This window comes from Alligator sinensis, unplaced genomic scaffold (assembly GCF_000455745.1).
Source record: "Alligator sinensis unplaced genomic scaffold, ASM45574v1 scaffold301_2, whole genome shotgun sequence".
In the NCBI taxonomy this organism is placed as follows: domain Eukaryota; kingdom Metazoa; phylum Chordata; order Crocodylia; family Alligatoridae; genus Alligator; species Alligator sinensis.
In genome coordinates, this window is record NW_005841874.1 from 3707538 (window position 1) to 3719920 (window position 12383).

At 44.2% G+C, this 12383-nt stretch overlaps 1 long non-coding RNA gene across 1 annotated transcript in view; it reads right to left on the bottom strand.

The window, feature by feature from the left end:
* Positions 1-8313, bottom strand: part of LOC102386311 — a 50167-nt gene extending 41854 nt beyond the window's left edge. Inside the window, exon 1 of the long non-coding RNA XR_323063.1 lies at positions 8157-8313. This is a non-coding gene — a long non-coding RNA (uncharacterized LOC102386311). The remainder of the gene's footprint in view (positions 1-8156) is intronic.
* Between the last annotated feature and the right edge of the window lie 4070 nt (positions 8314-12383).

Sequence of the window (12383 nt, forward strand, 5' to 3'; positions counted from 1 at the left end):
GGCGTCGTGTTTTGTGTGGGGGGGGGGGGGGGGGGGGGAAAGAGATAATACCTGAACCTCTCTCTGCATTTTCTCCACCTGGGGATTTAACTGGAGACCAGAGCAGGATGATAATCAGACGACCCAAGCAAGTTGAGTATGGCAGGTCAAAGACAGGGAGGAAAACAAGGATGGAAAACTCCCTGCTCCTTCCTCCACAGGGCCTCCCAAGGACTCTTGCTACCAGTATAACCAACAGCAGAGGCCTCTGAAGCAGGGCACAGCACTGCATTTATCATCCATCAATTTGACCCTCTCACCAAGTGCTGCTCTTGCAAATTCTCCAGTGCCTATCATGCATTGCTCCTTCCCCCCTGTTCCGGGTTAAAAGAAGTCCTCCCTTCTTCCTTGTACCTGAGCAAGTTCATCTGTCACAACTTGTGTCTTAATCACTGATACTTTCCATGTAGCTTTTTTCCCCCTGGAGGAACTAGAGTCTGCCGTGGCTTAATTACAGTTTCTCAAGCTGTATCAGACATCTTTCACACTACTTAGCAAAGCTCTTTCCACTACTAATTCCTTGGATACCGGATTGTTTGTCTTCAGCTTTAAATTGTCAAAATCACAGTGGATGAAGTGCACTCTAATATAGTGAGCCAATGTAAGCCTTATGCTCTCCAAACAAAGCTGACTGGGTCTTAGGACAAAAAATGCTGTCCAGAATGAGGTGAGAACTGGTATAAGTTGGTACCAAACACACTAAAATCATGGTTATGACAGTTCACACGTTTGGGGATCTGCCCCAGGGAATTACCAGTTCTTGTTACTGTACATTGTTGGAGCTGTGAAAGGTGAAGCAGTGAAACAACGCCTTGTTTGTGCTTAGATCTCCTTGCTCCCATGCTCGTTCAGCTATATATGCCTCTAGGTGTAATCGTTCCTCCTTTCTTACTACATCTACTCTTGCTGCTTTCTGATTTGACAGCCTACCTATTTCCATAGTGAGATGAGCTGCCAAACCACAATAATCATTAGTACTTTATAGCAATTTTACAACTTGGGTAACTGAGGCAGAGAGCTTGAGACAACTTTCCAGTTCCTTATTGTATCAGCACTAGGACAAGATTAGAACCCATGGTTTTATGACTTAAGGTCCTATACTTTAGTGACTACATAACAGGTCACATATGGCTATGATGCTGCTGTTTGATTCAATTCCTAATTGTCATAATCAATAAAGTGAGTTTGGGCAGATTGCCTTTTGAACATTTTCATTAACAAATAGTGAACAACTCTCAACTAGGCTGTTCAGAATACTATGGGCTCTTTAAAGATACCGAGATGCAAGAACACAAATCCCTAACTTACTGTGGGTCTTAAGCTCCTAAATATGTTGGGCATATCAGAAAGTCATCATCTGTACCCACAGTTTTGGCAAGGGCCCAAGAGGAAAGTTTCTTCCCATTTTTTCAGTTTGAAGGTCCTTCATTTTTGCATATAAATGGAAGAAAGTTGAAAAAGAGACTGGTAACATCTGAAGCTCTGCAATAAACAGAGAGTGAGCTTTCAAAAGGGTTTTTGTTCTGCAAAAATATATTTCTGTATATATCTTTAGACACACAAACACCCCCCCCCCCATATTTTTATGGTTTTGTCCCATGACCAACCCAGTTCACTTGACAGTGTGTAACACCATCATTATCTGTCAACAACTGTTATCCTCATTACAGTAATTGCAACTGTACACCCACACTTGCATTCCCACGTGCCCATTGCCATCTTCTTTAACTGTTACAAATATGCCCAACCACCTCTACTCCCTCAACCCTACCCTCCCACCCTTCTCCCCACAACCACCTCATCTCTTTCTCCAGTCCCGAGTCCAAGTTGTCTTTGCCATCATCATCATAGTCTTTGTCCTCATCTTCTCTTGTTGCTGAACAGCCTGTGCCAGCCTCTTCTCTTCCATGTTTTCTCTGCTGTCTTCTCCCCATCATCTTCATGTAGTACATCTGCAGCTCACTTACTCCCATTCCGACAGCTCTCGACTGGGAGTTTCATGTGTCTGTACATGAGCATGGTTCTGGTTTTCCATGGGGCATTCCTGAAGCAGAAGATAAACTGATTGAAGAGGACTGTCAGGGTCCCTTGCTGCTTGGTTAGGTGTCTGAATAGCACCACCTCTCTGGTCAGGGTCCTGACCCCTGTCACCATCACGAGGAATAGGATTGCTCTCCTTTACACCTCCCTGGCATACGGGAAGTTCAAGAGGAGGTGGTTGATCGTCTCCTTCTTCCACCAGCACGTTTGCCTGGGACAAGTCAGACAGTCTTTTTGTCCATCTCTGTGTCTCAGGCATGCACAAGGAGTGCCCAATGGGTGACTTGCCAGTTCAAGTCCTGGTGCAAAATATGTTCCCACATGGCCTGCCAGCTGTCACCAGGTAGTATATCCACAGGTAACAGGCCATCCCTTGTTCTTACCACCTCCTGCATCTTGCGGTGGTTTTTCAGGGTCATTGACCTTTCTGTAGCTTATAGCTGCTCCAGAGTTTTGTAGGGCCACAGCGGTTCCAAGGTCCATTGATGCATGTTGGCAGATCCATGGGCAGCTTGTACACCCCACAGTGGGTGCCCTGCAAAATACTTCAGAAAGCAAGCTGTTTGAAGTCTGCCCCAGCTGCCAGTTTGCAGATCTGGCTCATGTACTTGGACCAGAGGGAAAATACATCTGGTATTCCTCAGCCCCCGGTCCATTTAATTGTATACAGCGTGGCCCTTGCACCCTTCGCCCATTTGGAGCTCCAGGAGAAGATGCACATGGCCCTCTTTATTCTACGGATGATGTGCCCTGAGGGAGGGAGGGGGACCAGTGCTGTGTACAGAAACACTGGTAGCAACACCACCCTCATGAGTGCCACAAGCCCCCACATGGACAGACGGTGCACTTTCCACAGTCCCAGCTTCTGTCTGATGGAGGACTCAGTCTTCTCCCGTGGTTTCTTTCCTTTCAGCTCTAGATTGAAAGCCACCCCGAGCATCTTACTGCCTCTGGAGGGACAGAGATGGTCAGGATAGACAAGTCTCCAAACCTGTCCACTGCCAGGCAGGTACTCCTGCTCGCATTGAGTTTGGCCCCTGCTACCACTCTATATGCTTATGTGTGCTGCAGTACTCTTTCTACCAAGCACTTGTTGGTGCACAGGATGTTGAGATCATCTATGTAGACCAGGACTCTCATCTCTTCCATGCTTCCCCCTAGGGTCTCGCCTGAGCCACTGGGTTAGCAGTTCCATCATGCAGATTAAAAGGATTGGGGAGAGCAGGCACATCTGCTGGATGCCCGATTCTACCACGATTGGTGTGGTCAGGAAACCATTGAATAGCATCTGCTGCTCACATCCATATATAATGCCTTTATCAGGTGACAAAAGTCAGAGGTCTCCCATCTTCTGCATCTTGAACAGGAATCAGTGGGGCACTCAGTCAAAAGCCTTCTCCAAGTCAAGGTTCAGCATGGTAATGTCCAGCTCCCTCTCCTGAGAGTACCACCGCATGCATCACAGTGGCTGCAGGGGTTTATGGATCTGCCATCCTGGCACCGTGTACAACTGGTCTTCATGGATCACTGCACCTATAACAGACTTAAAATGCTCAGCCAAGACTTTGGTCATTAGTTTATAGTTCAAGTTCAGGAGCATTATGGGCCTCCAGTTCTTTAGCTCTTCCCTTTCCCCCTTCTGTAAAAGATCTGTTTATAAAAAGACAGGTTTCACAGCCCTACCATGCATTTTAAACATTTTTTCAGAGCTGTCAAAAAACAGAGACATCTCTAACACAGGGAGAAGACAGTAAATTACACTTCATGTCCATCTCAATATCTTAAAAAAATAAGATGACTACTGATAATCTGAAGACTCCTTGAAGAACTTTAGGACTTAGCCTGTGAAATTTTCTGTTTCTGTTGCATGTGAAGAACTAAATAGTTCCCATTACTGTGACAGTTAATGAGTCTCAAGACTTCAGAACAGCTATTTTGTTGCTGTTTGATGAATAGCCAAGCTGCAGAGCATTTGTCCACAGATGCAGAATAAATGAATGGCTGTGACAAATGTGCTTATAATCATAAAACTGAGCCTGAAACCCGAGTCATTTATGAGTGACAGAGGAGCTGTGAGATGAGAGTCAAAGATAACTTACCTCAAAGTAAATATGATTAGGTGCTGAGCATCATGATAACTGTTCCAAGTGAATAAATAACCCCGCACCATTACTCACTTAAAATGTAAGTAACCCTTGTGCAAAGGACTAGGCCAAAGTCTAACGCACCACTTAAGTACTAACATTAGATTTAAGTGTGGTATAGCCTTTTTGCCTGTGTCTGTATGGCACAACAGAGAACGAGCCAGCTTGGGTATCTCTACGTAGCACCACAATGTGATGTGTAGACACCCGCTTTATCCAACCCGTATTTCAGTCTTAGGCACCTAACTACTACTTGTGTGTCCACATGTAGTCACGTAAGTGATATTTTTAACATTTACATGGATTTTAGAATCCATTTCCACCTGTGTAGCTACACTAACCCTCCACTTCCCTTCTGTGCATGCTCAAAGCCTTTACCCTGGCCACATATGCCCACAAATCAGATCACAGAGCAGAGTAGCCTAGTGCAATAACCTAATGGAGGAGCATTTGTCTGGGAAGTGGGAGATCTTGGTCCTAGGCCACCCTTTACCCAGGTCTGAGTTTGTATCTCCTACTTCCCAGCAAAGTGTGCTAGCAACCAGGCCACAGTTTAGACATGACCCAGTACCCCTCCTAGTTCTCCTCTTGAAGCTGTCCCAGAAGACAGCCAAGTGGTGAATACATGCATCTCCAGGAGGAAAGCAAGCCAGAGGGTGTGTGGCTCAGTGTGATGGACACTGCTCTGGAAGGGCTCCAGTGGGGCAGAAGCTATCCCACTACTCTTTATCCTCTGAATACGAAATACAAAATGCAGAACAAACACTGAAGTCCAGAGCAGGGCTATGATTGGCTACTATAGGACAGTCCTTCCCACTATACTAGGACACCCAATTACTTCAATGATAGGAATTAGTCTGAATAAAAACTGAGTCATTCAGGATTTGGTCCAGTCTGGCATGAGGGCCCCCGCAAGTATCAGATGGCTAAGCAAGGAAATCATGATTGGACTCTCTGACCCCAGACTCTCAAGAGATGAGCCCAGACTAATTTTCAGTCTTCTCCTCCTTTTCAGTAATACATTTCTTCTCAATATCAATAGCAGTGGTCTCTGATCCCAGCTCCGTACAGTAGGAAGCTTATTAGAAACACAGCTGCAATATTCAGAACTGCTTCAAGTCAAAAAGAAGGAATTCATCATTGATAAGAATGCCTCCTGCGTAGATTAAAATTGAACACACGCGATGTGAAATTTGAAGTACACTTTCCTCAGTTTGGCTTGAAAGACTGAACAGTGACTGAGAGCCAGTACAGCACTGGAGGAGTGGAAGAAAACACTTGGATTCCCAAGTCATAATGAGAGGAGATTTAATCTCTTTAAGTACATAGGAAAGAACCCATTTTTTTTCCTGTGCACAAGTTCTTTAAGGACATTGGAAAGAACCCATTTTTTTTCCTGTGCACAAGATGTATGCTGTGATCTTCAAATCGTGTCTCCAGGTAACACATCTGAAGCCACTTCTTACATCTAAAGAAAAAGGAAGAACCAGGCTTTAGCCACAGCCCTTGGCCTGTTTCTCTGTGGGGTCTCAGAATGACTGCACCGAGGTAGTACAAGATGCCATATTACACCTTAGGCAGGTACAGTAGTGGGGAATAGGCTCCTAGCCATCCCCTGTTACAGAGGAGGGTCAAGTGTAAGACAGTACACATTGAAGAAATCCTTGACATCTCCATCATGCTGCTTCCCCTATAAAATAAGAGGATTTGGGAGAGCTGGGTTCTACTCTTCTTGCTGTCATTGACCTGCTGGGCAGCTGTGGGGAAATCAATTAACAGATAAGGTCAGAAGGGGCCACTGTGACCATCAAGTCTTACATCCTGTATAACGCAAGCCATAGAACTTCCCTAAATTCATTCCTATTTGAACTATCAAGTACATCATTCAGAAAAAGCAGCAAATCTTGATTTTAAAACATCCAGGTTTGGAGAATCCAAAAAAACCACTTAATAAGATGTTTCAGGGGTTAATTATACTCTCACTGTTAAAGTCTGTGCTGTGTTTAAATTTGTCTAGCTTCAACCTCCAGCCACTTTATTTTTTTATAAGATAAAAATCTTAAAGATCTTTATCTGCTAGATGGAAAAGCTCTCCATTATCACATTTCCATGCACCATGTAGGTACTTATAGATTGTGATCAAGTCACCCCTTAACCTTCTGTGGTAAGCTAAACAGACCGAGTTGCGAGTCTTTCATTACAAGACATGACCTATCCTTTAATCATTCCCATAGCTTTTCTTTGCTTCTTGATATTTTGACATAGATACAACTGCTCAGCTCCAGCTTACTAAATCTTCTACATGACTTTGTATCAAGGATCTGTCCACTTCATTATATGCTACCTTACTCTGTGTCACTTGCAAATGCTGGATAGTCTAAAAAAAGCAAGTTACTGCAAGCTGTGCTATGGAGTCAGCTTACAGCACGAGGGCTACTCCAAGTGCCTTCTGCCTACTCTTACCCCATGGTAAATGTGAAGTGGCTTATCCCACTTTTATGGATAGATAAGCTGGCTTGCAGTTACCAGGGGTGTGAATAGGGAGTAGCTAATATATGGTAAGCTCGCACCCTAATGTATCCGTGATCAGTAATGATTTTATGCTTTCTTCAAAGTCACGGATAGAAGTGGTAAACGGTGTCTAGAGCCAAAGACTTCTCTGTTGGACCCCACCTGCTAATGATGATCTTCTATTTCCTGTGATTCCCCATTTACCATTACATTTTGAAACCAATCAGATAAACAGATTTGTATCCACTTAAATGTGTTCCAAGCTGCATTTGTATTATTCTAGTTTTAAAATCCCATGTAGTACCAAGTCAAATGCCAGAGAGAAATCTTAGAATATATTACATCAACATCATTACCTTTAACTCAACTTGTATAACCCATCAAGGTATCTATCAAATTAGTGTGACAAGAGGTACCTCACCACCCCAAAAAAAACCATGTTGGCCGCCATCAGTTACTCAATAGAAAACTGAATTAACAGTCCACAAAAACTTTTGGCCAGCTCTTTCTAAGCTCCCAGATGCAGGTTATTGGACCTATTAATTTAAAAATGTCTCATTTTTAGTTACAATTAAAACTTCTCCCAATTTAGTGCTGTCTGGTATGGACCTCAACCCTTCACAGTTCAGTTCCTTCATCTATAAAATGGGGATAGAAGTCTGTACCTAGCTTTAAAGTGACTTCAGATAGGGATATAGGAATTGAAGATTGGAAGGAGCCTCCAAGACCATCAAGTCCAGTCTCCTGTGTTCATAGGTAATCATTTGTCCATCAGGATCCTCAAGATTGTCTGACCCTTATTGAACACTACAGCCACAAAACACCCTTTGGAAAAATAAACAAAACCTCTGCAAAGTCCCAACGGGAAAGAGCTTGGGGAACAAGGGCACCACCAATGCAATAGCCGGGATTTTTTTGGCTAAGATATTGTCACATGATCTGGGAAGATTGTGCCTAGCAAGGCAAAAACAGCCATAGTCCTTTCTGATCCAATCTGAGGGAAAGATTCCTTCCTGACCCCAAATCTGACAGGCCACCTGACCGCATGAACAAAACACCCCAGCCAGGCACCCGAGAGGTTTTTAAGTACCGGTAGGTAGAAGTTCTCATCTCTCGCCCCATCCTTCAGAACAAGGCTGTTCAACTTCCAAGCAGTCTGGGGCTGCACGCCCCAAGGGCCATGCCAGTGTGGGGCTCCAGGCCACACATCCCATGAACAGCCCGTCACTCACAAAGGTGTCAGGCCTAGCAGGCAGAGCCAGGAGTGAGGACTGGCAGAACTGCAAGGATAACTCACGTGTTGGGAACAACTGAGAGCAACCTGAGTTTCAAACTGAGGAAGCCCAGAGTTTGAAACCAAACTGGAGAACTAACCAGAGATCAGGAAGCAATTCAAGGTGAAACCAAGCTCTGAACGCTGACCTGGAAGGTTAGCCAGGAATCGGAGGTCAGGAAGCCAGCAGAGGTCAAATCAAGATCCAAACACCAAGCCAGAAGCTTAACCAGAAATCAGGGAGCCAGAGGAGTTACTTGGACAGGAGCTGCGCAAGGACTGGTGAACAGTGAATTGGGCAGCAAGGCTCAGGTGCTGGAGGGGTTCCTTCGGAGCAGATCCTGAACCAATAAGAGGGAAAGGGCTCAGCTGGTGCCGATTAGTTTGTTAGGCTTAGTTACTCTGCTTGTGGGGCAGAAGCCTCACTTAGTCTTTCCCCTTCAGGCTAGGACGCAGCTGGCACTGGTTAGTTGGTTGGGTTCAGCTGACCCAGACAATCAGATTGCAGTGCCTGAGCTTCACCTAGCCTAGTCCTAATGATCCCCACATTGCTGCAATGCATGCCCATGACCTTCCCCCTCCCAGCATGCCTGATACCCCTTGGTGGATCACCTGCACCTGACTCCCTTCCACTGCTACGCTGTATGCTTGCAAATCCCACGCCATGCAGGTACACCCCTGCTGCATCTGCAACCCTCCTCCCTTCATCTCCCACTGCACCCAAAGACTCGGCCTCAGCTCCCCAGGATGCTGCACTGTGCCACACGCAGGACAGGGGCAAGGGCAGGGGCCAGAGGAGCAACAAGATCGGCAGGGGGGGGGGAGTAGTAAGACTCCTGTTACTTATTACCAAAGCAATGAGAGGAGCACCAGCTGGGCATGATTTAGGGGCTGCAATTTAACTCCTCACAGGCCACATGTTGGACAGCACTGCTTCAGAGGAAGATGAAGAGAGAAAAACAGAAGTCAACTAATACATTCATGAAAGGAAAAACATTTTTCCAGGGTATATGGAAAGTTTCAAAACTTTTTTCATTGTTTCCTATGGACTTATGGTATTCATTGTGCTAAGGTCTTTGAAACCATCTCCTACGAGAAGAAGCAGATTTCCCATCTGCAGAACAAATGCATGCTGGAGTGAGCAACCAGCCGTAAATATGGATAGAAGGACTGACACACTAGATGGCTTAAAAGAGCTTTCCCTTTTATGATTTTACATGGGCTGGCACATTTAACTGACACAATGAAGTGGTTTTCATTTCCTCTTGGATGGTTATTTTTAGGACTTTATAGAGTATAGGTTAGAGCCTGTGGCCCTTATTTGGGCAAGCTACCATTGAGTAGGCACCAGGCTGCATCAGGGCCCAAATTAGCAAGCAGACTTGCACCTTCTCAGCAGCCGTGCGCATCCTAGTTTCTATCTTATGGTCTCTATGCAGACAAATTAAGGGAACCATTGTCTGAATTAGGACTTCAGGAATGGTAACAATATGGTTTACTAATTAGGATAATCGGGGATGGATTAATCATTTTACTAGATGAGTTCTATGCTGGTATCCTTTGATTTAAATGAAGTTACGCGGGAACATAACTGGTGCAGCCAAATAGAGAATCAGTCCCTTAGTATTTTACCTGAGTTTATTGCTAATGTAAATACTATGTATTTATGACTTGTAGTTTCTACATCAAGCCAGACTTCCTAAATGTAGTATCTGCATCATTAACAATATATACATGTTTAATGTTGTTTTAGGACTGTGTACTGTTTAGGATGACCTGTCCTGATATTATGAAGTGTTAAAAAATATTCTGGGTGCAACAACAGTTGTGACAAGACTTCATGAACACACAAAATATCCAGTAAATATATGTGAACAATATGCAAATGTGCATAATCTACGTAGAATTGAAGCTGTAATCTGTAATATTCATAATAAAAAGCAACAGCCATTATGACATAAATTACACAATGTTAAAACTAATGGAAATCTGTCAAGTTAACAATATGGTTGTAATATATTTTAAGTTCTTATCTGTTATTAAAATCCCAAGACTATTGACACGTCAATGTAATATTCTTTTTTTTTTTTTTTTTTTTTTTTAACTGTCTGCAGCTGGCTGCTAGACCACAAAATGAGGCTAGTTTAATTTCATATTTATTTTTAATTGGTTTCACTTCTCGGTGCTTACAAAATTAGGCTCAAGCTGAAACTCTAATGTTGCGTATGAAAAATGTAACAAAACTTTTTCAATTAATAAAAGAATAATCATGGCCCTCTTTATTTATATGAATATTTGTAAAGCTCTCTTTCCCAACAAAACTTATGCAGTGGGCTTAATGAACCACGGAGTCTCCTTTTAAGCAAATTATCTTATTATCTCCATGGTTACATTTGCTCACAGAGTGATGTTTTATATAAAGTATATATGCCAGATATACAATTTAACAAAGCGGTGCATTGGTATCTCTGTCCAAGCTAAAACATGATCCACAACTCACTGGCCAATGTATGCTATCTTGGAATGTGAACAATTTAATATATGGTCAGACACGAGAAATATCAGGAGATTCGTGAGGACTAAATAACAACAGCAGGGGAATGATGCAGGGAATAACCTGCAGTAGGTGCACAGGCTGGATTTGCATCATGAAGGGTTTTGTTCAGCACTTTTTTCTCAGATCCTAAGACTGCTGCATAGTAAGATCAATGGCTGCCTTCTATTTGGGTAAATATCACCATCGATTTGCATAAAGGAAAATTCAGTTTGACCGCTCGTGGTGCAGCTTTGGGTACTCCCTCCATTCTGAGATAACAAAGGCCCTGACTTGGGAAAACATTCCTCTGTTCATAAAGGAAACTTATGTATATTTAAAATTAACTTTGTGCTTAAACGCTTCCCTTAATCGGAGTTTGCCGTTCTGTTTGTCACGTTTGTGACTTCCATGACAAAGAGAGGGAGTTAGCGGTGTTAGTCTGAACTCAGTCAGAAGGCATGTTCCATATGCACTTGTATAGCCTAACTAAATAAGATATAGAGATAGAGATAGAGATATAGAGAGAACACAAGTTTTGTGAACCCAAGTTCACTTCATCAGATGCTGTGAAAGAATGTATGTGGGGGAAGGGGGAGGGGAGTGAGAGAGAAGGGTTTGGGGGGCAGTGCCAGGGAGAAAAAAAGCAAAGGAGCAGTAAACCCATAGGAACAAAGGAGGTCATAAAAACTTATCCGGGTGATGAGATAAGAATCCATAGTCCCTATTTAAACCATACTTAACACAGTCCAATTTGCAGATGAGTTCTTGCTCTGCAGTTTCCCATTCAAATGGGTTTTTAATTTTTTTTGCCTGAGAACAGCGATCCTGAGGTCAGCAATGGAGTGTCCTGGGAGGCTGAAGTGTTCTGCCACAGACTTTTGTGTCTTTCTGCAGCTAATGTCAGATGGGTGTTCATTCACCCTTGCACATATAGATCATCCTGTCTGTCCGATGCAGACAGCAAAAAGGCATTGTAAGCAAGTGATGGCATATATGTTGTTGGCAGAGTTGCAAGTGAATGAACCTTGGATGTTGTACTCCTTGTTATTAGGTCCAGTGATGATATGATCTGTACTGATGTGGGAACACAGCAGGCATTTGGGTCCTTTGCAAGGCCTAGTTCCTCAGTGAAGATAAGAGTTTGTTAGTCTGTTGTTTGAGAGACATCATTTGAGGCTGGGAGGCTGTTTGTAAGCTAGGACAGATGTGCTGACAGATATGCAGGCCCCCCGCTCTAACTCTTAGTGTTTTCAGAGTGCCCCCCTCCAACAGATGTTCGCCTGTTGGGTTGGGGGAGAGGGATTGAGCCTGCCTGCAGCACAGCCACCCCTCTCCCCCAGCCCCAACCCCCAGCTCTGGTGCTGTCTTCAGGAAGGGAAAGTGGGAAAGGGAGGAGAGGGGGAGTGAGCTGCAGGCTGGAGTTTTCCAGGCCTGAGCTGGAGGGGAGGGTTGGGGATCTCCAATCCACCTACCCCCTTCAGCTCAGGCTGGGCAAAACCCAGCCCACAGCTTGCTCCCCTCCACTCTTTCTGCAGACAGCCATGGGCCAGCTATGCCCAGCAAGCCCAGCCCCAATAATGCAACAGATAGACCCTAGGGAACAGAAATTCCCTAAGGCACTCCGAAGCGGAGCACCTTCATCTGATCGCTCATCCCATGAGGATTAATTTGTTGTGCAATTGGCCACTTTTAAACCACCCTGCGGCTGTGCACGTGTATCACGGTATGGCTATAGAGTGCTTTCAGGGGGCCAATCAGGGACCAGTGTAACTTCTATCTGTATTCAAGGTGTGCATCCCGATCAGTGGGGTCAGAGCACATCTGGTTATAATGTAGAGCT